At 37.0% G+C, this 27405-nt stretch overlaps 1 non-coding gene across 1 annotated transcript; it reads right to left on the bottom strand.

Moving 5' to 3' along the window:
• Positions 1–23984: 23984 nt before the first annotated feature.
• Positions 23985–24091, bottom strand: LOC128287408 (small nucleolar RNA R71). The gene has a single exon (XR_008278108.1). It is a non-coding gene; the product is annotated as a small nucleolar RNA R71 (small nucleolar RNA).
• Between the last annotated feature and the right edge of the window lie 3314 nt (positions 24092–27405).

Genomic DNA, 27405 nt, shown 5'->3' with positions numbered 1-27405 from the left:
CCATACAAAGTTTAAAAGTCGAAAACCCGTATCTTCCAAGGGCCAAATACTCTTAGACTGAATCTAGTGTAAGTGTTTGTTCTTCCAATCGATTTTGCTAAGAATCTATTACGCTCTTCTTTCCTCACTCTTTCTAATCAACTGTGGTAGGGAATTAGTATCGGATCTCGGATCTTAGCTCTCTGCCAAAATTGCTCTTTAGGTGTTTGCGATTTTGGTAAGTACTCCTTTTCCATTGGTTAAGGTGGTCGAATGTTCATAGTTAAGGTAAGGGGACTTGTGTTGGATACGAGTCACCTATTATTCTGATTTTAATAGTTAAGATTGGTGCAGATCTAAGAGTTGACCGTGGTTAGTGATTTAAGAAGGGGCTGTTATACTTAGCGCGAAAGGTAAGGTTAAGGTGAGGTTTTGGTTTTAGTAAAGATATGGATTAAGCATGTGATTAATTGAAGGGTGATATCATTTATAGGTTGGTGACTAAGGGAATCACAGCACGCTTGCTTACCAGGTGTGTACATACACTGCACACACAAGTAGATCGGCAAAAGCTGAAATACCGAAAAGTTGAAATGCCGAAAAGTCGAAAGTTTGGCTGTGGTAGTCTTGGGAGTGTGCGAGCACTCGTGAGGAGGAAACTGATAGGTTGTTTGAGGCCCATGGGTGATTCCATGGACTTGGGCTGTGATCTGGCCAACCGGGCCAGAATAGGCTTAATGGGCCCAATGGGCTGTTGGGCCTATAATAGGAAAATTTTGATAATTGATGCTATGTGATAGAAAATTTGTGTGTGAGCATAAATATAAGGTGATTTCGGCCTAACGGGCCATATAAAGGTGATTTGGGCCTAATGGGCCATATGAATATGAATTGGGCTTGATGGACCATATGAATGTGAATTAGGCCTGATGGGCCATATAAATGGGATTGGGCCAAGTGGGCCATATGCATGTATGTAGGGGTTTTGGGCCTAGTATGATAAACTACATAAAACTTAATTATTATATTGCGACCGTGGACAAGTCATAGGGTTAAGGTGTGGCAATGAGTATATGCATGTCTAGGATAGGATCTAGGGAGAGCTTGGTACTTAAGCGGTTTTATGACTCACCTTCTCTTCTCTAGAATCCTACCTAGTACATAGTATTCGTTCATCTTAGCTCACGGGATTTGTTAACTGGTCGAGGTAAGTGGAAACCATATTAAAGAGAAAATTATCGAAATGCCCCTAAGGGCGAAAATAACCAAAATACCCCTAGGTGTTGAATGTAAATTTTATAGATGTGACACGCATATCTACTGCATACATAAGATATTCTACTTAGATTGCATATGGTTTGGGAAGTATGGAACGAAGGAAATATATGAGGTTTACATGGTTGGTTGATAATCATGGATCCATCGGTGGCTTTTATGCCCAATAAGTAAATGAAGGTAGTTTTGCAACCGGCCTACCATTGATGTGTCGGTTGGGTGGGTCGATATTTATATCTCCACATGATGTGACAGGGGATGGAGCTGATGTGTAACGGATGGATTATTGGGATGGGATTGCATTGCATGTTTGATATATGATGATTTTTGAATGCTTGTTTTTCGTTAAGGGTTGTACACACTAAGTTTATGAAAACTCACCCCCTCTTTTATTTTATTTTCAGGTGATGCTCAGTAGGAGGTTCGATGTTTGGATGATTCTGGGTGGCCAGCTAGCAAGACAATTTGGACTTGTTTTTTTCAGTTTAAAGCATGTGAGTCTCTGATTATTAAGTGATTACGGACTGGATTGTAATAAGGCCTTCCATTTCGTTATTATTTGGATTATTATTTTTATGTGACGTAATTATAAGAAGTTGAACATGGTTTCTTAAACTATAATATGTCATTTCTACGTTTTCGCAACTCAATTTTTAAAGTAACTTATTTTATTCAAATCATATGTTTTGAACAAGTGATTGAAAGGAGTTTTGTTTAATATAATTAAGATTTTGTTTTATTTTAGGAAGGGTTTTCGATGAAAACACAATTTTCGGTAAAACACTTCAATGTGACACGCCGAATCTGGCCATAACGTCTGGCCCGAGATTGGGGTGTTACAGGTAAGGGATGTTACATTTAGTGGTATTAGAGCTACGGTTTAGTCGGTTCTTGGACTAGCTACGGTTTAGTCAGTTCTTGGACTATGTAGCATGCTTTCGAGTCTAGCTATACATGCCATACATATATCACGATAATGTGACAACTCTTGACGATTTTAAAATGTGTTTTCATATAGCAAATGGATCCCAACAGAGGAGTGGCGGATGATGTAGAAAGTAACGCACCTGCTCCCGCCGAAGGAGTAGTGCCATCTGACAGTAGATCTGAGACTATTAGTAGAGAAGGAGGCAGATAAGCCTTTCTCCACATGATGAATGCCTAGTATACGAAGTTTGTTCGAACGAACCCAAATGCTCAACCTCTCCCACCTACTCCAAATCTTCAACCCACACCCATGATGCCTCAAGGTATAGATTTTATGAGATTATTTAGAACACTAGTTGATAAAATTCAAAAGCAACGTGCTGAGGAATTTAGGGAAAATACCAATGACGACCCTGAGAAAGCAGAGTTCTGGTTAGAGAATTCGATATGGGTATTTGATGAATTATCATGTACCCTCGAGGAATGCTTAAAATGTGTCATATCCTTGTTGAAAGATATGACATATCACTGGTAGGAAACATTGATATCCGTGGTACCTCCAGAATGGGTTACTTGGGAATTCTTTCAAGAGGAATTCTGAAAGAAAAATATTTGTGAACTGTTCATCAACCAGAAGCTTAAGGAATTTCTCGACTTGAAACAAGTTCATATGACAGTTAATGAATATGAGAGAGAATTCGTCAGGCTCAACAAATACGCTCAAAAGTGTGTATCCTCTAAGGCTAAATTGTGTAGGAGATTTGAAGATGGACTTAATGAGGATATTAAGACGTTAGTAGGTATTCTTGAGTTGAAGAGATTTGTAGTAGTTGTCGAATGGGCTAGTAAAGCCGAAGAGCTGATTAAAGAAAAGAGGAAAGCCGAGTCTGAGGCTAGAGACACAAGAAAGAGACACACGAGTAAGTCATTTCCATCTCAGTCTAAGAAACCTAGAGAGATGTACTCTCGTTCACATGTGTCAGCTAGACATTCATACGAGAGCCATAGGAAGTAGAATTCATATGTTAAATCTCGGGCTACATCTGTGGCAAGCGTGGGTAACGTTAAACCTTCTAAAGAAGAGTGTCAGCAATGTGGTAGATGTCATTTTAGTAGCTGTAGGGTGAGTGATGGATCCTTTTTCAGATGTGGTTTTGAAGACCACTATATTAAAGTCTGTCCTGAGATGGTAGAAAAAGAAAGATTTCAAAATCCAAGATCGAGTGGCACAGCTTCTAGGGGAAGACCCCCGAGAAATATCGGGAATGGGCCTGGCAGCAAGAATGTGACAAGAGATACAACAGTGATATCTGAAGCTAGAGCTCCGACCAGAGTCTATGCCATACACGCATGTGAAGATGCAACTTCTCCTGATGTGATCACTGGTATTTTCTCTCTCTGTGTTACTAATGTTATTGCTTTGATAGATCCTGACTCTAGTCATTCGTATGTGTGTATGAAATTGGTATCTAGTATGAATATACCTACTGAGTCTACCGAGTTTACGATTAAGGTGTCAAATCCATTAGGAAAGCATGTGATAGTTGATAAAGTATGTATGAAATGCCTTTAGATGATTAGAGGTCATTATTTTTCGACAGACCTGATGTTGTTACCGTTTGATGAATTTGATGTCATACTGGGGATGGATTGGTTGACACTACATGATGCTACAGTGAACTATAGATAGAAAATATTGAATTGAAATGTGAAAATGGTGAGATTCTTTAAGTTGAATTAGATGATACAGATAAGCCGCCAATTGTAATTTCTTCAATGTCGGCTCAAAAATGTATGAGAAATGGATATGAAGCTTATTTGGCATACATATTGAATACAAAGGAATCTGAATTGAAAATTGAATCTATGCCAGTTGTATGTGAGTATGCGGATGTATTTCTGGAGGAATTGCCAGGTCTGCCTCCAATTAGAGAAGTTGAATCTGGTTTTGAGTTAATTCAAAGGACGACACCTATTTCTATTGCTCTGTATAGGATGGCCTCGACTAAGCTGAAAGAATTGAAGTCACAGTTGCAAGAGTTGACTGACAAAGGTTTTGCGAGACGAAGTTTTTTGCCATAGGGTGCTTCTATGTTATTTGTGGAAAAGAAGGATGGTTCCATGAGATTATGCATTGACTCCTGATAGCTCAATAAGGTGACAATTAAAAACAAGTACCCCCTACCAAGGATTGATGACTTGTTTGATCAATTGAAAAGAGCGACATGGTTCACTAAGATAGATTTGAGATCCAACTATTATCAATTACGAGTTAAGTTTGAGATCTGACTATTATCAATTACGAGTTAAGGAGTCGAATGTGCCTAAGACTGCCTTTACAACAAGGTATGGCCACTATGAGTTCCTTGTTATGCCATTTGGATTAACAAATGCTCCTACTGTGTTTATGGATTTAATGAACCTAATCTTTCGGCCATATTTGGACAAGTTTGTTGTGGTATTCATTGATGATATTCTGATATATTCTAGAGATGAGGCAGAGCATGCTGAAGGCTTAAGAACTATTTTGTAAACTTTTAGGGATAAACAATTGTATGCTAAGTTCAATAAAAGTGAGTTTTGGCTTCGAGAGGTCGAATTCTTAGGCCACATTGTTTCAGGTGATGCTATTCGAGTTGATCCTAGTAAGATTTCTGCTATAGTTGAATGGAAGCCACCACGGAATGTAACTAAAGTTAGGAGCTTTTTGGGTTTGGCCGGTTACTACAGACATTTTGTGAAAGGATTCTTTATGATAGCCACTCCTATGACGAGATTACTTCAAAAAGATGTCAAGTTTGAATGGTCGGAAAAATGTCAGCAGAGCTTTGAGAAATTGAAAATGTTATTGACTAAGGCACCAGTGTTAGTACAATTGGAATCAGGGAAAGAATTTGTGATTTGCATTGATGCATACTTGAAAAGACTGGGTAGCGTACTTATGAAAGAAGGGAATGTAATTACTTATGCTTCACCACAACTGAAGCCCCATGAGAAGAACTATCTGACGCATGATCTAGAATTGTCTGCCATTGTATTTGCTTTGAAGATTTGATGCCATTATCTGTTTTAGGATAAATGCCATGTCTATACAGACCATAAAAGTCTTAAGTATTTGATGACCCAAAAGAACTTGAATATGAGGCAACGAAGATGTCTTGAATTGTTAAAATACTATGAGCTTGTGATTGATTATCACCCTGGTAAGGCAATGTGGTTGTCGATGCCCTGAGCAGGATGTCTTTATTTTCCTTGAAAGCTATGACCACGCGGCTGACCTTGTCCAATGATGGTATAATTCTAGCAGAGTTAAGAGCTAGACAGACTTTTCTACAATAGACTTGTGATGCTCAAAAAGCTGATAAAGAATTACAAGTAAAGAAAGTTCAGCTTGAGTCAAACAGTGAACTAGACTTTCAGAGAGACCCCGATGGTTGTCTGAGGTTCCACGGTAGAATTTGTGTTTCGAAGAATACTAAGTTGATCCAAAATATTTTATATGAGGCTGATAACAGATGTATGTCAGTTCACCCGGGTACCATGAAAATGTACAAAGATTTAAAGAAAATGTATTGGTGCAACGGTATGAAAAGAGATATATTCGAGTTTGTATCAAAGTGCTAGATTTGTCAGTAAGTAAAGGCCAAACACCAGGTACCTTCAGCTTTAATTTAGCCTATTTTGGTTCCCAAATGGAAATGGGAACGAAGCACCATGGATTTTGTGACAGGTTTACCATTAACACCAAGAAAGAAAGATGCCGTTTGGGTGGTAGTTGACAGGTTGACTAAATCAGCTCATTTTATACCGATACGTACTGATTATTCACTTGATAAGTTGGCTAAATTATATGTTTCTGATATTGTAAGACTTCATAGAGTACGTTTTTCAATTATTTCGGATAGAAATCTGAGGTTCACATCATGATTTAGGAAAAAATTGCAATAGGCTTTGGGCATGAAACTGAACTTTAGTCCCGCTTTTCACTCACAGACTGATAGACAATCCGAGCGAGTAGTCAATATCTTGGAAGACATGCTCTAATGCTGTGTATTGGAATTCCAAGGTAGTTGGGAAAAGTACTTACTGCTGGTTGAATTGACCTACAGCAACAGTTATCAGTGGACCTTGACAATGGCGCCTTATGAGGAATTGTATGGATGTAAATGTCGTACGCCTTTGTACTAGACTAAACTTAAGGAGAATGAGATTCATGAAGTTGATTTGGTTAAAAAAACCGAAGAAAAGGTGAAGGTACTTCTTGATTGTTTGAAAATGGCATTGGATAGACAAAATTTGTATGCGAACTTGAAAAGAAAGGAAATTGAGTATCAAGTCAGTGATAAAGCATTCTTGAAAGTATCTCCATGGAAAAAGGTATTGAGATTTGGAAAAAAGGGCAAGTTGAGTCCTCGTTTTATAGGATCGTATAAGATTACCGAAAGGATAGGTCTGGTAGCAAATCGATTGGCCTTTCTGTCTGAGTTAGAAAAGATTCACAATGTATATCATGTGTCCATGTTGCGCCGATATAGATCTGATCCCTCACATGTGATTGCTCTGACAAAGGTTGAAATTTGACTGGATATAACTTATGGTGAGGAACCGGATAAGATCATGGCTCGAGAAGTCAAGCAATTGAGAAACAAAAATATTGCTCTTGTAAAGGTCTTATGGCAAAAACATGGGGTTTAAAAAGCTACATGGGAGCCAGAGGAGGCTATGAGGAAACAATACCCAAAACTTTTTACCGATAAGATTTTCGGGGGCGAAAATCCCTAAAGAGGGAAGTTGAAACATCTCGAATTAAGGCCTAGTCAGAATAATGGTTTCGAGACCACAAATCTGAGATTCAAATAATAATTTTATGATTATTATGAGGTCCATGATATGTATGCATGCTTGTGTGAAAGTTTCATGAAGAAATTCTATGCATAAAATGTCTAATTGAACTTTAGGGACCAAATTGAATAAGATGCAAAACTTGTGTTCTAGAAGATTTTAGCATGAAATTACTTTAGATTATAAGTTATAAGGTCCTAATTATCAGTTTGACCAATTTCTAAAGGTGTGGACAAAAATGGACATGTATAGGAATTATTTGAAAGAATGGCCTCAAGGGTATTTTGGTCATTTGGTAAATAAAAGAATAAAAATGGAAAATAAGACAAAATTTGTGTCCATCTTTGTAACACCCCTCGCCCGTATCCCTCGCCGGAATAGGGTTCGAGGTGTTGCCTAACTTAAACTCAGTCAATTACACAAAAATAGTGCCGAAAAATTTCAATCAATTTAAAACTTTTCTTTTCACATGCAATTTGTCCCATATATGGGCTTACGAGGCCCAAAACATCACTAGCCAACACCTTTGGCTAAATTATAATATCACATACTCAACATTAAAACCCTATAGATGCCATAGACTCGAAATACTAGGATTTACTTACACCAATAGCGTGAGCTCGACAGTGTGATAATATCTCGTGAACTCCAACCCGAAGCAGTAAATCAAGTCAACAATCTATAAAAGCAGAGGAATGTAACAACGGAGTAAGCTTTCATAAGCTTAATAAGTCTTAAGCAATGCAAACAAATAAACGGAATTATACTTCGATTATTCAATTTCTTAAGTGGCCATATTCTAGGTATATTGTCATCTGGCCGAATACACACAAACACATAATGCACGTTCAGCATTCTTATCACACTTAATCTGAATTCGTATAACATAATTAAATCGAATACTTTCACATACTTTCACACCTTGACCCGGTGTATCATGATCATAGATATAGTTATAACATTTATTCACGTATGTATCACAATGCACGCTTATGATTCATTGCAGATCAAACTCACATATGAGTACATAATGCATACCTGGCCCACTTAACGTACTGAATGTATTCATTTGTCAACCTAACACGAGGTACCTTAGTCATGGACTTTTCTCAAATCACCGGCATTTCGCCTGTTAGGCTCGAGGCCCGATATCAGTTCACCGGCATTATAGCCTGCTAGGCTCGAAGGCTCGAATAGTATCTCACCGGCATTATAGTTTGCTAAGCTCAAAGGCCCGAATAATCAAGTCAACAAGTTCCATATAACATATTCATATCAATTAAGTACTAACATCATTTGAACATATATAATTATACATCTCAAACACTTTTCTTTCATCTCATTTTCACACTTAGCATTTGATAGCTTATGCATAACATTTCACTCACGTTCATTTCAAACTTATCATTCGATTATAAAAGCATATTGCATTTTTACCAACATGTTATACTTGCCATTAGGCCATATAAGCATGATATAATACACTATCATTTCATCTTTAACATTCGGCTAAACCCTTATCTTACAAGGAACACCAAATTCACATAACATGTCATTTCACCGGCATTACGCTTGCTAGGCACGAAGGCCCGAATACACATCACCGGTAAGAAGCCTGCTAGGCACGAAGGCCCGAATACACATCACCGGCACGAAGCCTGCTAGGCACGAAGGCCCGAATACACATCACCGGCACTAAGCCTGCTAGGTACGAAGGCCCGAATATAATCACCAGCACTAAGCCTGCTAGGCACGAAGGCTGAATATAATACCGAAGATTAGGCTCATGGATTTATCCCGAATATAATACCAGCACGAAGCCTGCGGGATTTAACCCGAATACACATCAAATATCATGCATATTTAATCATATATTAATACATCTCATTCAACATATCACATTCGTAGTCATTTGCAACATTCGGGTATAAGCTCCATATGAACACCATCGTTTACATTTCGGTTCAAAAGTCATTATAAATATCACATATCCATTTCACCATTCAAACTTAACCCATAGTGACCATTCGACTATAAGTCATATACATAAATTATTTATCGCACAACTTAATTCAAGTAGAACCAAAAGGTCACGACTCATCTAATATATACATATTGCTCACTGATTCACACACAACCTTTCAAATTAGCAATTATAAGATGGTTCCGCACATAGCCCATCCTTATCAATAATTTACGATGGTTTTACCCTTACTCACATATATGTCATAGGCATTTTTACCTATGCTTCACAATTCACATTCATGATTCAATTCCAATCGATTTAACATGCATAAGTACATATCACATACCTTAATAATTTACTTTATGGAACGAATCCACATATCATATTAGCCCATAGTCTTATAGCACCACACTTTTAATAGTTTACCTCATCGAAGTTCACATTTAATCACTTTAGTGCCAAGCCATATTCGGCTACCACAAAGGACTAATAATAATAATTTTATACACACCATGGTTTCCTTTAGGTATTTAATAATCACAAATCGTGATATCTCCACCAGCACATATACGGCACAGTTTATTCATTGTAACACTCATTTAGTGCATCAAATTTCCAAATCCAATTCAACTTAAGCATAATAGCCATAATCGGCTTATAGCCTTAAATCATTACATATTCGGCACATTAACTAAATAAAATTTACATTCCCTTTTCCATATTAATTTAACTCTTGGGCATATAAAAAGGAATCAAACTTAAACACTTAAGAACTTACCTTGAATGTTGCCGAACGATTACAACGGCTATTCGATTACTTTCTCTTTTCCCTTATCCGAATTTTGCCCCTCTATGCTCTTGAGCTTAAATTCAAAGATTTTAAACTAGTCATTATTCTACTATTCGAGCATCACTTTCAAAATATAATATATACATATACATATATTCGACTTTCACACCTACTGATCATAGTAAGCTTATAAGAAATCAATAAGCAACTCATAATTTCACTGCAAGCTGTCTTCCTGACCAATAGTCACTAAATCATTTATAACTGGAGCTACGAAACTCCAAATCAAGTGCTGTTAATTTTCCATAAAGATAGACTCATATATATTTCATCCATAAAATTTTCATAATTTTTGGGTTGGCCAATCAATACCAGAATTTTCTTAAAGTTTCCCCTGTTTCACTGTTTGACTAATCTAACCACTCCTCACTACGAATCAACTTTCTCATTGTACAGAATTCAAAATATGTTCTTGTTTATTTCATTTAAAACTAGACTCATTAAGGAGTCTAAGAATATAAATTTCATCTTACGAACATTTTTTTACAATTTATAATGATTTTATAAAGACAGAACAGAGGATCTAGAATTCATTCTGACCCTGTCCAACATCACTTCAAATATCTCATTATTGGAAATTATTTTGCTTACACGGTTTATTTTATAAGAAACTAGACTTATTAAGCTTTAATTACATAATTTATTCAGATTCTAACTCATCTCCCACAATTTATGGTGATTTTCCAAAATCACGTTACTGCTGCTGTCTCAAACAGATTTATTACCAAATCACTCTTTCACACATACCTTGCATGCATGTTATTTAAACATGCATATCACCAATCAATCATCACATATCTATAATTTTACTTAAGCATAATCTTCATTTAATCATTTTAAAGCACAACATGTTAGCCAATATTTCCCTTAGCATCTAAGGCACATGCATGCTCATTTGCTTGGCTCAACTTCACCTATCTTCCATTTTTCATCAAAAGGACATGAAACAACAACCATTTCCTTCATTTTAATTCATGACCGAATGCTCACAACACAACCAAAAATCAAAATATGCTTCATGAGTTAGGGTAGAATCAAGAAGAACTCATGAACATCAAGATAGAAGCAAACTACCATGAACTTACCTTGGATTTTTCTTCCCCAAGTAACCGAACATTCAAGAGCTCTTTTCCTCTTCTTTCTCTTCTATTTTCAGCTTTCATGAACAAGAATGAACAAAAACCTTCCTTTTCTTCCTTTTTTTTATTCTATTACTAAACATTTTATGACACAAAATAACATATATTATTTGGCCATACTTATGCCATAACTTCAGAAAAAAAAAATTTGCACATGTTGTCTACCATTAACACCATGGCCGGCCACTACACATAAAATGGGGAGTTTGACATGCAAATCCTCCTATTTTGCACTACTATTTATTAGGCCACTACATATTAGCCTATAGCATTTTCAAAAATTTTCACATAGGTCCTATTTCATAATTTCACTTACAAATGGCAGAATCAAAGCATGGGATTTTCACACATGCTCTTTCACATGAAATAAACACATAATATAACATTTGATTATTTTTGGGACTCAGTTTTGTGATCCCGAAACCACTTTCCGACTAGGGCCAAATTAGGGCTATCACAATCTTCCTCCCCCATTGCTGAAAATTTCAAGGAGCCATAGCTAGGGTTTTGTTCATCTTTTCAAGCTCAATAGTAAGTGTTCCCTAGCCTGTTTTTAATGTTCTTTACATTTTTGAAGTCCTCGTAGCTTGATTTACCTATTTCCACCCTTATTTTAAAGTCAAGTTTATGTATGAAAATTTACCCATGTGTGACATGCATGTATTTTGATGATTTATGGAGGAATATGAGAGTTTAGTGTGTGATAGACATCTTTGATTTTTCATGAAAACCACTAAAAAGGACTAAATTGAAAAAGGTGTAAAATAAGTGATAAAAATATGATTTTGATGAAAATATGGGCTAGTATGAGTACAAGGAAAATTTGGCTAGGGTTGGGTAACAAAAAAAATGAATGCATTTCATTTTACGAGCCTAAGGACCAAATTGTAAATAAGTGAAAAGTTAGGGGTAAAAGAGTAATTTTGCTAAAGTATGAATCATGAATCGATTTGAACAGTGTGATTATTAAAAAAGTTAAATCTGACATTATAGATCAAGAAAAGCATGATTCGGGTATTGATCGAGGAAAGAATAAAGTTTTCGACGAATAGGCACGTTTATCATCATTTTGTACCGAGGTAAGTACATGTGTAAATAATGTGACAATATAGTATGTTTTGATGTGTTCATATTATGTGGAACATATTTTATCATTATTATATATGTTATGCCTAATGATGATGTTGTAAGCACGAATGATATTATGGTCGTTATCCACGACATCACGAGCAAGTGTAATGGAGACGTTATGTACACGTGAGAAAGAATCCTATTTGAACCTTAGGAATAGTTTAGGATACAAGTGACATGTCACTAGGAATTTAGAAATCCGAACTCATTGAGTTGGTCTGGGTAGTGATATATATGTGGCATCTGAACTCATTGAGTTGGTCTGAGTTCATGATGGATGCGATACATGTAATTGGGTTCCGAGCACTGGTCTTGTGCGTGTTCTAGGTAGATAGGTAGTCCTAAGTGCGTCGGGTACCTGACAACTTATATGAGCAGCTCATGTCATTACGCCTTGATCGATAGCTTAAGTAAGCAGGCCCGTGAATAGCTCCATTGTGAGCGTTACATGTTATGAGGTAGCTTTGGCTCCGTATGTATATGTGGCACTTATGCGCAAGTTTTCTATGTATCCAATAGTATTTTGAGTGTTCAATGGGTAATGCAATGGATGAGGTGATGAAAGTCCCAATTAGGGCATTTTAAAGAAGGTATGATCATATGATATACTATGGGTAAGTACAAGTATGTATGCTAAACTCATGAGCAAGGCCTTGATAAAGGATGAATTGTGATGAGAAAGTATATATATATATATATATATATATATGTATAAACACTTGATAAATAAGCCAGAATGCTTGAATGATGAATAATCTTTCTGGTTATGTTATTATGTTTTGTGTGATGTTTGCTTACTATCATTGCATATTATTTTCATGCGAACTTACTAAGCTTTAATGCTTACCCCCTTTCTTTTCCATCCTTTTTAATTCCGCCAAGATAACTTAAGGATTGGAAGTTGTCGGAGTATTCTATCACACTATCAAAAGAATATTAGGTATAGTGAAATTGATAACTTGAGTATGGCATGTATAGGGGACTTGGTTATTTTGTGATATGTTTCATGCATGTTTGGCCAAGTTGTAAAGGCCTCTAATATTGATGATTCATTTTGTAATGGCCATGTGATATGGCTTATATTTGATTATTGGATTGTAATCTAATTATCCATGCATGCATGTGCTAATGGCGTGATGATGTGATATGTTATTGCTTGGTGAATGTATGATGAAGTATGGATTAGATACTAGAAGATAAGAAATGACTTAATGGCTTAAGATGATCATGGTAGTGAATATGTATTATGGAATTTCGATAACAAATTTGGTTATGCATGAAATTAGTGTGGAACGCCTCTAAGTGGTGTGACTAATTGCATGTGCTTTAGGATTATATTTTGAAGGCATGAAAATGCCATGGCATTGAATATTGAGTGTTTAAATATGCTATGTTGCATGCTATGAAACATGTTTGAGAATGTGGATGAGTTAGGGTGGCAATTGGCTTAGAAAATAGCCTCTAAATTGACCACAGGGTAGACACACGGGCATGTGTCTAGGCCGTGTGTGACACACGGTCTGCCTCCATAGGCATGTTGCGTAGCAGTGTGTCCTTTACACCCTAACTTTACAAGTCAGTATGCCCAGTACTAAACACACAGGCTAAGAAACAGGCATGTGTCTTGGTCGTGTAAGGGACGCGGCCTACCCATACGGGCGTGTGCTCTGGCCGTATGAAGTCTGCACCATTTTATATAAAATTCATTTATTTTTAACGTACCATATGGTTTGGTCAATAGGCGTGTGATACGGCCGTGTGGCCTTATTTTGATAATGACGTCATAGTCAGAGAGTTACAAGACTTGAGAACACGGGCATGTCTCAAGCTACACAGGCATGAGTGACCATACGACCTACCCTCTTGGGTGTGTGACTCTCCAAAATGAGAAATTGTTAAATTGCCAAAAGTTTTTTGAAAGTTCTCGGTTTATTCTCGAACCACCTCTGATGTATATTTTGGGCCTCGAAGGCCGATGTAAGGGATGAATTGCGTATGTATGAATGAACTTGATTTGAAGAAAAATTTTATAGTCTGGTTTTGCATGAATGTCTGTGTACAAGTTCGATAATGCCTCGTACCCTGTCCTGGCGTCAGTCATGGGTAAGGGGTGTTACATTTAGTGGTATCAGAGCTACAGTTTAGTTGGTTCTTGGACTATGTAGCATGTGTTCGAGTCTAGCTATACATGTCATACATATATTATGATAGTGTACGACTCCTGATGATTTTAAAATTTGTTTTCATATAGCAAATGGATCCCGACAGAGCAGCAGCGGATGATGTAGAAAGTAACACACCTGCTCCCGCTGAAGGAGTAGTGCCATCTAACAGTAGACCTGAGACTATTGTAGAAGAGAAGGAGGTATATAAGGCTTTCTCCACATGATTAATGTCTGGTACACGGAGTTCATTCGAACGAACTCAAATGCATAACCTCCCCTACCTCCTCCGAATCCTCAAACCGCAGCCACGATGACTCAAGGTATAGATTTTTTGAGATTCTCTAGAACACCAGTTGATAAAATTCGAAAGCAAGGTGCTGAGGAATTTAGGGAAAATGCCAATGACAACCCTGAGAAGCAGAGTTCTGGTTAGAGAATTTGATGAGTATTTGATGAATTATCCTGTACACCTGAGGAATGCTTAAAATGTGCCATATCCTTGTTGAGAAATGCGGCATATCACTGGTGGAAAACGCTGATATATGTGGTACCTCTAGAAAGGGTTACTTGGGAATTCTTTCAACAGGAATTCTAAAAAAAAAATATCAGTGAACGGTTCATTGACCAGAAGCATAAGGAATTTCTGGATTTGAAATAGGGTCGTATGACAGTTATTGAATATAAGATAGAATTCATCAGACTCAGCAAGTTTGCTCGAGAGTGTGTATCCTCCGAGGCTAAAATGTGTAGGAGATTTGAAGATGGACTTAATGAGGATATTAAGATGTTAGTAGGTATTTTTGAGTTGAAGGAATTTGTAGTACTCGTCGAACAGGCTTGTAAAGCCGAAGAGCTGATTAAAGAAAAGAGGAAAGCTGAGTTTGAGGCTAGAGACATAAGAAAGAGACACAGGAGTAAGTCATTTCCATCTCAGTCTAAGAAACCTAGAGAGATGTACTCTCGTTCACATGTGTCAGTTGGACATTCATACAAGAGCCATAGGAAGCAGAATTTAGATTTTAAATCTTAGGCTACATCTGTGGCAAGAATGGGTAACGCTAAACCTTCCAAACCCGAGTGCCAGCAACATGGTAGATGTCATTTTGGCACCTGTATGGTGAGTGATGGATCTTGTTTCAGGTGTGGTTCTCAAGACCACCATATTAAAGACTGTCCCGAGATGGTAGAAAAAGAAAGATTTCAAAATCCAAGACCGAGTGGCACAGCTTCTAGGGGAAACCCCTAAGAAATGTCAAGAAGAGGTCTGGTAGCAAGAATGTGAGAAGAGATATAGCAGTGAGGTCCAAAGCTAGAGCTCTGACCAGAGCCTATGCCATACACGCACGTGAAGATGCAAATTCTCCTAATGTGATCAGTAGTATTTTCTCTCTCTATGATACTAATGTTATTGCTTTGATAGACCCTGGCTCTACTCATTCGTATGTGTGTATGAAATTGGTATCTAGTATGAATATACCTATTGAGTCTACCGAATTTATGATTAAGGTTTCAAATCTGTTAGGAAAGCATGTGATAGTTGATAAAGTATGTAAGAAATGCACTTTCATTATTAGAGGTTATTCTTTTCTGGCCTACTTGATGTTCATACCATTTGATGAATTTGATGTCATACTAGGGATGGATTGGTTGACTCTACATGATGCTATAGTGAACTGTAGACAAAAAGTTACTAAATTGAAATGTGAAAATAGTGAGATTCTTCGGGTTGAATCAGATGATACAGATAAGCCGCCAATTGTAATTTCTTCGATGTCTGCTCAAAAATGTATGAGAAAAGGATATGAAGCTTATTTGGCATACATATTGAATACAAAGGAATCCAAATTGAAAATTGAATCTGTGCCAGTTGTATGTGAGTATACGGATATATTTCCGGAGGAATTGCTAGGTTTGCCTCCAATTAGAGAAGTTGAATTTGGTATTGAGTTAATGCCAGGGATGGTACTTATTTCTATTGCTCCGTACAGGATGGGCCCGACTAAGCTGAAAGAATTGAAGTCACAGTTACAAGAGTTGACTGATAAAGGTTTTGCGAGACCAAGTTTTTCTCCATGGGGTGCTCCTATGTTATTTTTGGAAAAGAATGATGGTTCCATGAGATTATATATTGACTACCGATAGCTCAATAAGGTGACAATTAAAAACAAGTACCCCCTACCAAGGATTGATGACTTGTTTGATCAGTCGAAAGGAGCGACATGGTTCTCTAAGATAGATTTGAAATACAACTATTATCATTTACGACTTAAGGAGTCAGATGTACCTAAGGCTACCTTTAGAATGAGGTATGGCCACTACGAGTTCCTTGTTATGCCATTGGGATTAACAAACGCTCTAGCTGTGTTTATGGATTTAATGAACCGAATCTTTCGGCCATATTTGGACAAGTTTGTTGTGGTATTCATTGATGATATTCTGATATATTCTAGAGATCAGGTAGAGCATGCCGAAGGCTTAAGAGCTATTTTGTTAACTTTTAGGGATAAACAATTGTATGCTAAGTTCAATAAAAGCGAGTTTTGGCTTCGAGAGGTCGAATTCTTAGGCCACATTGTTTCAGTGGATGGTATCCAAGTTGATCATAGTAAGATTTCTGCTATAGTTGAATGGAAGCCACCACGGAATGTAACTGAAGTTAGGAGCTTTTTTGGTTTGGTTGGTTACTACAGACATTTTGTGAAAGGATTGTTTATGATAGCCACTCCTATGACGAGATTACTTCAAAAAGATGTCAAGTTTGAATGGTTAGAAAAATGTCAGCAGAGCTTTGAGAAATTGAAAATGTTATTGACTAAGGCACCAGTGTTAGTACAATCGGAATCAGGGAAAGAATTTGTGATTTACATTGATTCATACTTGAAAGGACTGGGTAGCGTACTTATGAAAGAAGGCAATGTAATAGCTTATGCTTCACCACAACTGAAGCCCCATGAGAAGAACTATCCGACTCATGATCTAGAATTGGCTACCATTGTATTTACTTTAAAGATTTGGCGACATTATCTATTTGGGAAAAGTGCCATGTCCATACAGACCATAAAAGTCTTAAATATCTGATGACCCAAAAGGACTTGAATCTGAGGCAATGAAGATGGCTTGAATTGTTAAAAAACTATGAGTTTGTGATTGATTATCACCCTGGTAAGGCAAATGTGGTCCCCGATGCCTTGAGCAGGATGTCTTTATTTACCTTGAGAGCTATGAACACGCGGCTGACCCTGCCCAATGATGGTGTAATTCTAGCAAAGTTAAGAGCTAGACCGACTTTTGTACAACAGGTTTGTGATGCTCAGAAAGTTGATAAAGAATTGCAAGCAAAGAAAGTTCTACTTGAGTCAAACAGTGAACCAGACTTTCAAAGAGACTCCGATGGTTGTCTGAAGCTCCATGGTAGAATTTGTTTTTCGAAGAATACTGAGTTGATCCAGAATATTTAATACGAGGCTGATAACGGATGTATGTCAGTTCACCCAGGTAGCATGAAAATGTACAACGATTTAAAGAAAATGTATTGGTGGAATGGCATGAAAAGAGATATATCCGAGTTTAAATCAAAGTGCTTGATTTGTCAACAAGTAAAGGCTAAACACCAGGTACCTTTAGGTTTACTTTAGCCTATTTTGGTCCCCAAATGGAAATGGAACGAAATCAACATAGATTTTGTGACAGGTTTACCATTAGCACCAAGAAAGAAAGATGTCGTTTGGGTGGTAGTTGACAGGTTGACTAAATCAACTCATTTTATATAGGTATGCACTGATTATTCACTTGATAAGTTGGCTGAATTATACGTTTCTGAAATTGTGAGACTTCACAGAATACCTTTGTCAATTTTTTCAGATAGAGATCTGACGTTCACATCACGATTTAGGAAAAAGTTGCAAGAGGCTTTAGGCACGAAAATGAACTTTAGTATCGCTTTTCACCCACAGAATGATGGACAATCTGAGCTAGTAATTCAGATTTTGGAAGACATGCTCCGATGCTGTGTATTGGAATTCTAAGGTGGTTGGGAAAAGTACTTACCGCTGGTTGAATTTGCCTACAAAAACAGCTATCAGTCGAGCTTCAAAATGGCACCTTATGAGGCATTGTATGGACGTAAATGTCGTACGCCTTTGTACTAGATTGAACTTAAGGAGAATAAAGTTCATGAAGTTGATTAGATTAAAGAAACCGAAGAAAAGGTAAAGGTAATTTGAGATTGTTTGAAAGCGGCATCGAATAGACAAAAGTCGTATGCAACTTGAAAAGAAAGAAAATTGAGTATCAAGTTAGTGATGAGGTATTCTTGAAAGTATCTCCATGGAAAAAGGTTTTGAGATTTGGCAAAAAAGGGAAAGTTGAGTCGTCGTCTTATAGGACAATATGAGATTACCGAAAGGATGGGTCCGGTAGCATATTGATTGGCTTTTCTGTCTAAGTTCGAAAAGATTCATGATGTATTTCATGTGTCCATGTTGTGTCGATATAGATCTGATCCCTCACATGTGATTGCTCCGACAGAGGTTGAAATTTGACCGGATATGACTTATGGTGAGAAACTGGTTAAGATCTTGGCTCGAGAAGTCAAGCAATTGTGAAACAAAAGTATTGCTCTTGTGAAGGTCTTATGGAAAAAACATGAGGTTGAAGAAGCTATATGGGAGCCAAAGGAGGCTATGAGGAAACAATACCCAAACCTTTTTACCGGTAAGATTTTCAGGGATGAAAATCCCTAAAGGGGTGAGAGTTGTAACATCCCAAATTAGGGCCTAGTTAGAACAGTGGTTTCTAGACAATGATTTTATGATTATTATGAGGTCCATGATATGTGTGCATGCTTGTGTGAAAGTTTTATGAAGAAATTCTACGCATAAAATGTCTAATTTAACTTTAGGGACCAAATTGAATAAGATGTGAAACTTTGTTCTAGAAGCTTTTAGCATGAAATTGCTTTAGATTATAAGTTAGAATGTCCTAATTAGCAATTTGACGAATATTTAAAAGCTTGGAAAAAAATGGACATGTATAGGAAAATTTTGAAAGAAAGGCCTTAAGGGCATTTTGGTCATTTGGTAAATAAAAGAATAAAAAGAAAAAAATAAGCCAAAATTTTTGTCCATCTTCCTCCCCCATTGCCGAAAATTTCAAGGAGCCATAGCTAGGGTTTTGTTCATCTTTTCAAGCTCAATAGTAAGTGCTCCCTAGCCCATTTTTAATGTTCTTTACATTTTTGAAGTCTTTGTAGCTTAATTTACCTATGCCCACCCTTATTTTGAAGTAGGTTTTATGTATGAAAATTTACCCATGTGTGACATGCATGTTATTGGGTTCCAGGCGCTGGTCTAGTACGTGTGCTACCAATGGCTAGGTAGTCCTAAGTGTGTCGGATACCTGGCAGCTTGTGTGAGCAGCTCGTGTAATTACACCTTGACCGGTAGCTTAAGTAAGCAAGCCTGTGAGTAGATCCGTTGGGAGCATTACAAGTTATGAGGTAGCTTTGGCTATGTATGTATATGTGGCACTTTTGTGCAGGTTTTCCATGTATCCAATAGTATTCGAGTGTTCAACGGGTAATGTAATGGATTAGGTGATGAAAGTCCCAATGAGGGCATGTTAAAGAAGGTATGATTATATGTTGTACTATGGGTAAGTATAGCTATGTATGCTAAACTCATGAGCAACGCCTTGATAAAGGATGAATTGTGATGAGAAAGTATATATATATGTATAAACACTTGATAAATAAGCCAGAATACTTGAATGATGAATAATCTTTATGGTTATGTTATTATGTTTTGTGTGACGATTTCTTACTATCATTGCATATTATTTGCATGTGGACGTATTAAGCTTTAATGCTTACCCCATTTCCTTTCCATCCTTTGTAGTTCCGCCAAGCTAGCTTAGGGATCGGAAGCTGTTGGAGTATTCGATCACACTATCAAAAGAATATTGGGTATAGTGAAATTGATAACTTGAGTATTTTAGGTATAGGGGACTTGGTTATTTTGTGATATGTGTCATGCATGTTTGCGAAGTTCTAAAGGCCTCAAATATTGATGATTCATTTTGTAATAGTCGTGTGATATGGCTTATATTTGATTATTGGATTGTAATCTAATTATCCATGCATGCATGTGCTAATGTCGTGATGATGTGATATGTTATTGCTTGGTGAATGTATGATGAAGTATGGATTAGATGCTAGAAGATAAGAAATGACTTAATGGCTTAAGATGATCATGGTAGTGAATATGTATTATGGAATTTGGATAACAAATTTGGTTATGTATGAAATCGGTGTGGAATGCCTCTAAGTGGTGTGACTAATTGCATGTGCTTTAGGATGATATTTTGAAGGCATGAAAATGCCATGGCATTGGAAATTGAGTGTTTAAATATGCTATGTTGCATGCTATGAAACATGTTTGGGAATATGATGAGTGAGGGTGGCAATTGGCTTAGAAAATAGCCTCTAAATTGTCCATACTGGTAGACACACGAGCATGTGTCTAGGCTGTGTGTGACACACAGTCTACCCCCATGGGCATGTTGCATAGTCGTGTGTCCCCTGCACCCTAATTTTACAAGTCAATATGCCCAGTAGTAAACACATGGGCTGAGACACGGGCGTGTGTCTTGGCCGTGTGAGAGACATGGCCTACCCATACGGGCATGTACTGTGGCCTTGTGAAGTCTGCACTATTTTATGAAAAATTCATTTATTTTTATTGTACCACACAGTCTGGACACACGGGCGTGTGATACGGCAGTGTGACCTTATTTTAATGATGATGTCATAGTCATAAAGTTACATGGGTTAAGGACATGGGCGTGTCCCAAGCCACACAAGCGTGTGTGACCACACAGCCTACCCCTAAGGGCATATGACTCTCCAAAGCAAGAAACTTTTAAGTTGCCTAAAGTTTTTCGAAAGTTCTCGATTTAGTCTCGAACCACTCCCGATGTATGTTTGGGCCGCGTAGGCCCATGTAAGGGATGAATTGTGTATGTATGAATGAACTTGATTTGAAGAAAAATTTTATAGTCCGATTTTGCATAAATGTCTAAGTACAAGTCTGGTAATGTACCATACCCTGTCCCGACGTCAGACACGGGTAAGAGGTGTTACAAAATAACTAAGATACCCAGGTGACTATACCACACCAGAGGCATCGAAGTGCAGATAAAGGCACGAATGTGCAATCAGTGGCACCCAAGTGCAAATCCCATACAAGCATGCATACTAACCCTATTGGCATGCTAATTGTATCTTACACAATTACTATGTTCAACTGGGTATTATACGTAAATTAATTACTTAAATACATTTCTATCATTCAGAGGCACTTCATCAATTTTGTACACATACCATAAACTCATTACATTCACACCTATAATATGCATCTCCGAGAAATGCTACTATCAATTTCTCAACTTCATATTTGCTTATTTACAATACTCCAATATATAAATAACAAATAGAATTTCACATACATACTAACAACTAAGTAGAAAACAATAATATAATCACAAGTAACTTATATTTACATAACAATTCACAATGAACTTACCTATGCTCACTTCTGATCTCAAAGTAAGCACTACTCCACAATTTCTCCTTTTCCTCGATTATTGTCTTTTTTCATTCAAGTCTTGATCTACATAGTTGATAAACCTATGCTTGGAAAATTTATGAATGATTTTTCCTTGATTTTAGTGAACTCGATGCTTCTAATCCTTTAATTTCATGTTTTATACTTAGGAGAGCTTAGGATAGTAAAAGGAGCGAGAAACGAGCCAAAATGGACAAATTAGGCTTAAAATAGTGTTTCATACGGCCCAAGCACTTCCACACGGGTAAACCACACGTCAGTGTGAGGCACACGAGTAGACCACATGCCCGTGTGTCATAGTCGTGTCGACATTAATCCAAGTCAGAATTACACTCGGTTTGAGCACTTGCACACGGGCATAGCACACGGCCGTGTCCCTGTCGAGCCCAAGTCTAGTTCTACTCAGAAAAGGCCACTTTTGAGGGTTTGGAAGCACTCTAAAGTCAATATAAACACCCTAGAAGAGGATTAAAGGGGACACGCAGAGTTGGAGGTAGCAAATACTCGAGAATAGCCATTGGAATCACCTCGGAGCCAGGATCTACATCAAGACTGAAGATTTCCATCCAATTTCCTAGAAGTTCTTTGGGTTTCTTTATATTTTGTTGTTTTCCAAACTTTGAGATGTTTTCCATTATTATGAACTAAACTCCCTAAATGCCTAAGGGAGATGAAACCTAAGACGAATCTTATTACTCTTTGATTTATATGATAAATATTTGTTCTTATTCTTTATTGTGAGTTTTAAACTTGCTTTAATATTCTAGGATATTAATTCAAGTTTTTGATGTGCTTATTTAGTGGAGCAAGTCCCTATTTAAGAGTAGATCATTCGCAATTAAGTGGAGTTACATGCAATCCTAGAGATAGGACGACATAAATCTGCCGGATTAGAGTCAAATATAATAAGGGAATCCATAGATCGAGTTAATGTGACAATAGGGGTTTTAATTAGAAAGAGATTTCGATTAATCAACCTAGAGTCAGTTATTTTTAGTCTCGAAAGGTATAATAACATAAATCAGGAATTTCTACGGAATAAGTCAAGTGAATAAATCGTCTAAGTCAAAGGTAATAAGTGAAGTCTAGGTGGATTCTTTCTTGGGTATTGTCTTCTCCATTGGTTTTTCTAAAGTATTTTCCAACTTTCATCTCTGTCATAATCTTAGTTAATTTAGAAAATTAGTTTAGTTTTAAAAAACATCCTTTAATTCTTAGGCTAGATAATAAAAAGATAGTAATTACTAGTACTTTCAGTCCTCGTGGATACGATATTTCCGGTCTCACCATAACTATACTTCTGTTTGGTAGGTGCACTTGCCTTAAGTCGAATTTTTAGTTAGTTTAATGATCATCAAGTTTTTGGAGCCGTTGCCGGGGACTAAGATATTAGGAACGCTTAATTTTTATTACTTTAGCCATTTTTTTATTGCAAATTACTTTTTTTTTAATTTTGCTTAAATTACTAAATTTTCTTTTATTTACTTCTGGCAGGTTTTTATAGTTTATGACTAGAAGAAACCCGTGGGACCTCTACTTTTTGATAGTGAGATCAAAAGCACAGCTCGCAGAAATCGAAGAGAAATAAGGCGAAGGCTACAATACATAGAGGAAGGGCAAGGGGACGATATTCAACCTACAACCGAGGAGATGGTTGATAATCAAAATAATCCGTTAGCTCCTGTGGTTATTACAAACCCAGTAAATCAGGATCCTGCTCCTCGTACTATGTATGATTATGCTAAACCTACTTTAATAGGAACTGAATCAAGTATAGTTAGACTTGCTATCGCTGCAAATAATTTTGAACTAAAACCTAACACAATTCAGATGATACAACAGTTTGTTCAGTTTGATGGTTTGCAAGATGAGGATCCAAACACTCATTTAGCAAACTTCCTAGAATTCTGTGACACTTTTAAGATCAATGGCGTTTCTGACGATGCCATTCACCTTCGGTTGTTTCCATTCTCATTGAGGAACAAAGCTAAACAGTGGTTAAACTCGTTACCACGAGGGTCAATCACAACTTGGGAACAAATGAACGAAAAATTTTTACTTAAATATTTTCTACCGGCTAAAACGGATAAATTAAGGAATGATATCTCTTCTTTTGTGCAAATGGATTTAGAAACTCGTTATGATGCATGGGAGAGATTCAAGGACCTATTGAAAAGGTGCCCTCACCATGGTTTACCCCTTTGGCTACAAGTTCAAACTTTCCACAACGGTTTGAATCCCTCAGCTAGACAGATGATTGGCGGAGCCGTTGGTGGGACTATTAATAATAAGACTTTTGAAGAGGCTTATGAATTTATAGAAGAGATGTCACTGAATAACTATCAGTGGCAAGTCATGAGGACAAAGCCAACAAAAGTAGCCGGTGTTTTTAATGTCGAATCGGTTACTATGCTCTCTAATCAGGTAGAACTTTTGAATAGGAAAATTGATGGTTTGCTTCGCTCTTAACAGGTTCATCCAGTAATACAGTGTGATGCAAATGGAGGTTGAATAAACAATTTGGACTATCCATCATACGGCCCTACCATGGAGAATGAGCAAATGAACTACATGGGTAATAATCCTCGACCTCAAAATAATCCTTATAGTAACACTTATAATGCAGGTTGGAGGAACCACCCAAATTTTTCATGGGGAGGACAAGGAAATCAAAGACCACTACCCCCTCCAGGCTTCCAACAACAACCATACGAGCCAGTGAAAAAGCTGAACCTTGAGGAGATGATGATGAAATTTATCTCAGTAGCGAAGACTCGTCTTCAAAATACTGAAACTGCACTTAAAAATCAACAAGCATCAATTCAAGGACTTGAGAATCAAATAGGACAGCTGGCTAAGATGATTTCAGAGAGAACACCAAGGAGCCTACCTAGCAATACCGAACCCAATCCAAAAGAGCATGTGAAAGCAGTTACATTAAGGAGTGGGAAGGTGTTAGCTGAATTTAAAAAGAAGCTGCAACCAGAAGCTGACAGAAAAGAAGGTGAGGAGGAAAAACCCGTCGACAATGAAAAATCGGTGTTGAGGGAATATAAACCACCAATCCCATACCCAGCAAAGTTGAAGAAAGATCACATGGATGCACAATTCGGTAAATTTCTCAAACTTTTTAAACAATTACATATTAATTTACCTTTTATTGAAGCTATCTCGCAGATGCCTACATATGCAAAATTTTTAAAGGAGCTTCTAACAAATAAAAGGAAGTTTGAAGACTTATCTATAGTGGAACTCAACGAGGAATGCTCAGCTATACTCCAAAATAAACTACCAATCAAACTGAAAGATCCCAGAATTTTTATTATTCCCTGTTTAATTGGTAGTTTAAATGTTGAGAAGGCACTAGCTGATTTAGGTACTAGCATTAATTTGATGCAATATAAAATGTTTAAACAACTTGGTCTTGGGGAACAAAAACCCACTAGGATGAGTATTCAACTAGCTGATAGATCTGTTAAACATCCTAGGAGTATTATAGAGGACGTACTCGTAAAAGTAGACAAATTTATATTCCCTGTTGATTTTGTTGTGCTTGACATGGATGAGGATGTTGAGGTGTGTTTAATTTTAGGTCATCTATTCTTAGCCACTACTAGGGCTGTTATTGACGTGGGTGATGGTAAATTTATGATGCTATGAGATTTTCTAGGGAACAGGATGACTCATGTTATTTTATTGACTCTATTAATCATGCTACTCAAGACTCTTTACAGGAAATCATACATAAGGACACGTTGGAACGGTGTCTTGTCCAAGGAGAGGAGGTAAATGATGATAATTCTGAGATAGGTAAGATAAAAGTAGAACTAAATTCCAATGAACCTTCATTGAGACAGAAGAACTACAACGGTATTGAGGTAAACAATAAAGTAAAATTAAAACCCTCTATTGTAGAACCACCTAAATTGGAATTAAAGCGATTACCAAATCACTTGGAATACGCGTGTCTTGGAGATAATTCCATATTGCCATTAATTATTGCTTTATATTTATAGCCAACCGAAAAGGACGAGTTACTCGAAGTTTTAAAGGAGCATAAAAGAGCCATACCTTGGAAGATTTCTAACATAAGAGGGATTAACCCTTCTTTTTGCACACATAAAATCTTAATGGAAGATGCATTCAAACCCTGTGTGCAAGCGCAAAAACGGTTGAATCCTAACATGAAAGAAGTTATAAAAGATGAGGTAATTAAACTTCTAGATGCTGGAATTTTTTATCCTATCTCTGACAGTTCTGGGTGAGTCCTGTGCAGGTTATTCCTAAGAAAGGAGGCATGACTGTCGTGGCCAATGAGAAGAACAAATTAATTCCAACATGAACAGTCACAGGATGGAGAGTCTGTATTGACTATAGGAAATTGAACGATTCCACAAGAAAAGATCACTTTCCCCTACCATTCATTGATCAGATGTTGGAAAGATTATCTGGACATATGTATTATTGCTTCCTATATGGAATCTCCGGTTATTTCCAAATCCCAATAGCTCCTGAGGATCAAGAGAAAATGACATTCACATGTCCATACAATACGTTTGCTTATCGACGAATGCCTTTTGGACTATGTAACGCTCCTGCTACTTTTCAGCGATGCATGTTGGTTATTTTTGATGAACTCGTGGAAGACATTATGGAGGTATTAGGATGACTTCTCGGTATTCGGTAACTCTTTCCATCTCTGCCTTAAAAATTTAAAACAAGTTCTAACTAGATGTGAGAAAACTAATCTTGTGCTGAATTGGGAAAAATGTCACTTCATGGTTCGTGAAGGGATTGTGTTAGGCCACAAAATTTCTAGCAAGGGAATCGAGGTTGATAAAACAAAGGTTGAAACTATTGAAAAATTACCCCCTCCTACTACAGTTAAGGCTATTCGAAGTTTTTTAGGTCATGTTGGATTTTATAGAAGATTTATTAAAGACTTTTTAAAATAGCTAAGCCTTTAACGAATTTGCTAGAAAAAAGATGTACCCTTCAATTTCAGTCAGGAGTGTTTAGAAGCATTCAATACTCTTAAGGATAAATTAATTAATGCTCTAATTGTTGTTGCACCTGATTGGAATTCACCTTTTGAACTAATGTGTGATGCGAGTGATTTTGCAGTAGGAGCAGTTCTTGTACAACGGAAAGACAAGCACTTTCAAACAAATTACTATGCTAGCAAAACATTGACAGCTGCATAAGAAAATTATATGACGACTGAGAAAGAATTATTGGCTGTGGTTTTTGCATTCGATAAATTTAGACCCTATCTAATATTATCTAAAGTTGTCGTTTACACTGACCATTCAGCTCTTCGATACCTCCTTACTAAAACAGATGCAAAACCTCGGCTAATAAGATGGATTTTATTGTTGCAGAAATTTGATTTAGAGATTCAAGATAAGAAAGGAGCAGAAAATCTTGTAACAGATCATCTATCCAGATTAAAGAACTCACATCTCAGTGAATTGAATGAACATGAAATAAATGACTCATTCCCTGAAGA

This window comes from Gossypium arboreum, chromosome 13 (genome assembly GCF_025698485.1).
Source record: "Gossypium arboreum isolate Shixiya-1 chromosome 13, ASM2569848v2, whole genome shotgun sequence".
NCBI classification, from domain to species: domain Eukaryota; kingdom Viridiplantae; phylum Streptophyta; class Magnoliopsida; order Malvales; family Malvaceae; genus Gossypium; species Gossypium arboreum.
Note: the sequence above shows the minus strand (reverse complement) of the source record. Positions and strands in the feature narration are given on the sequence as shown.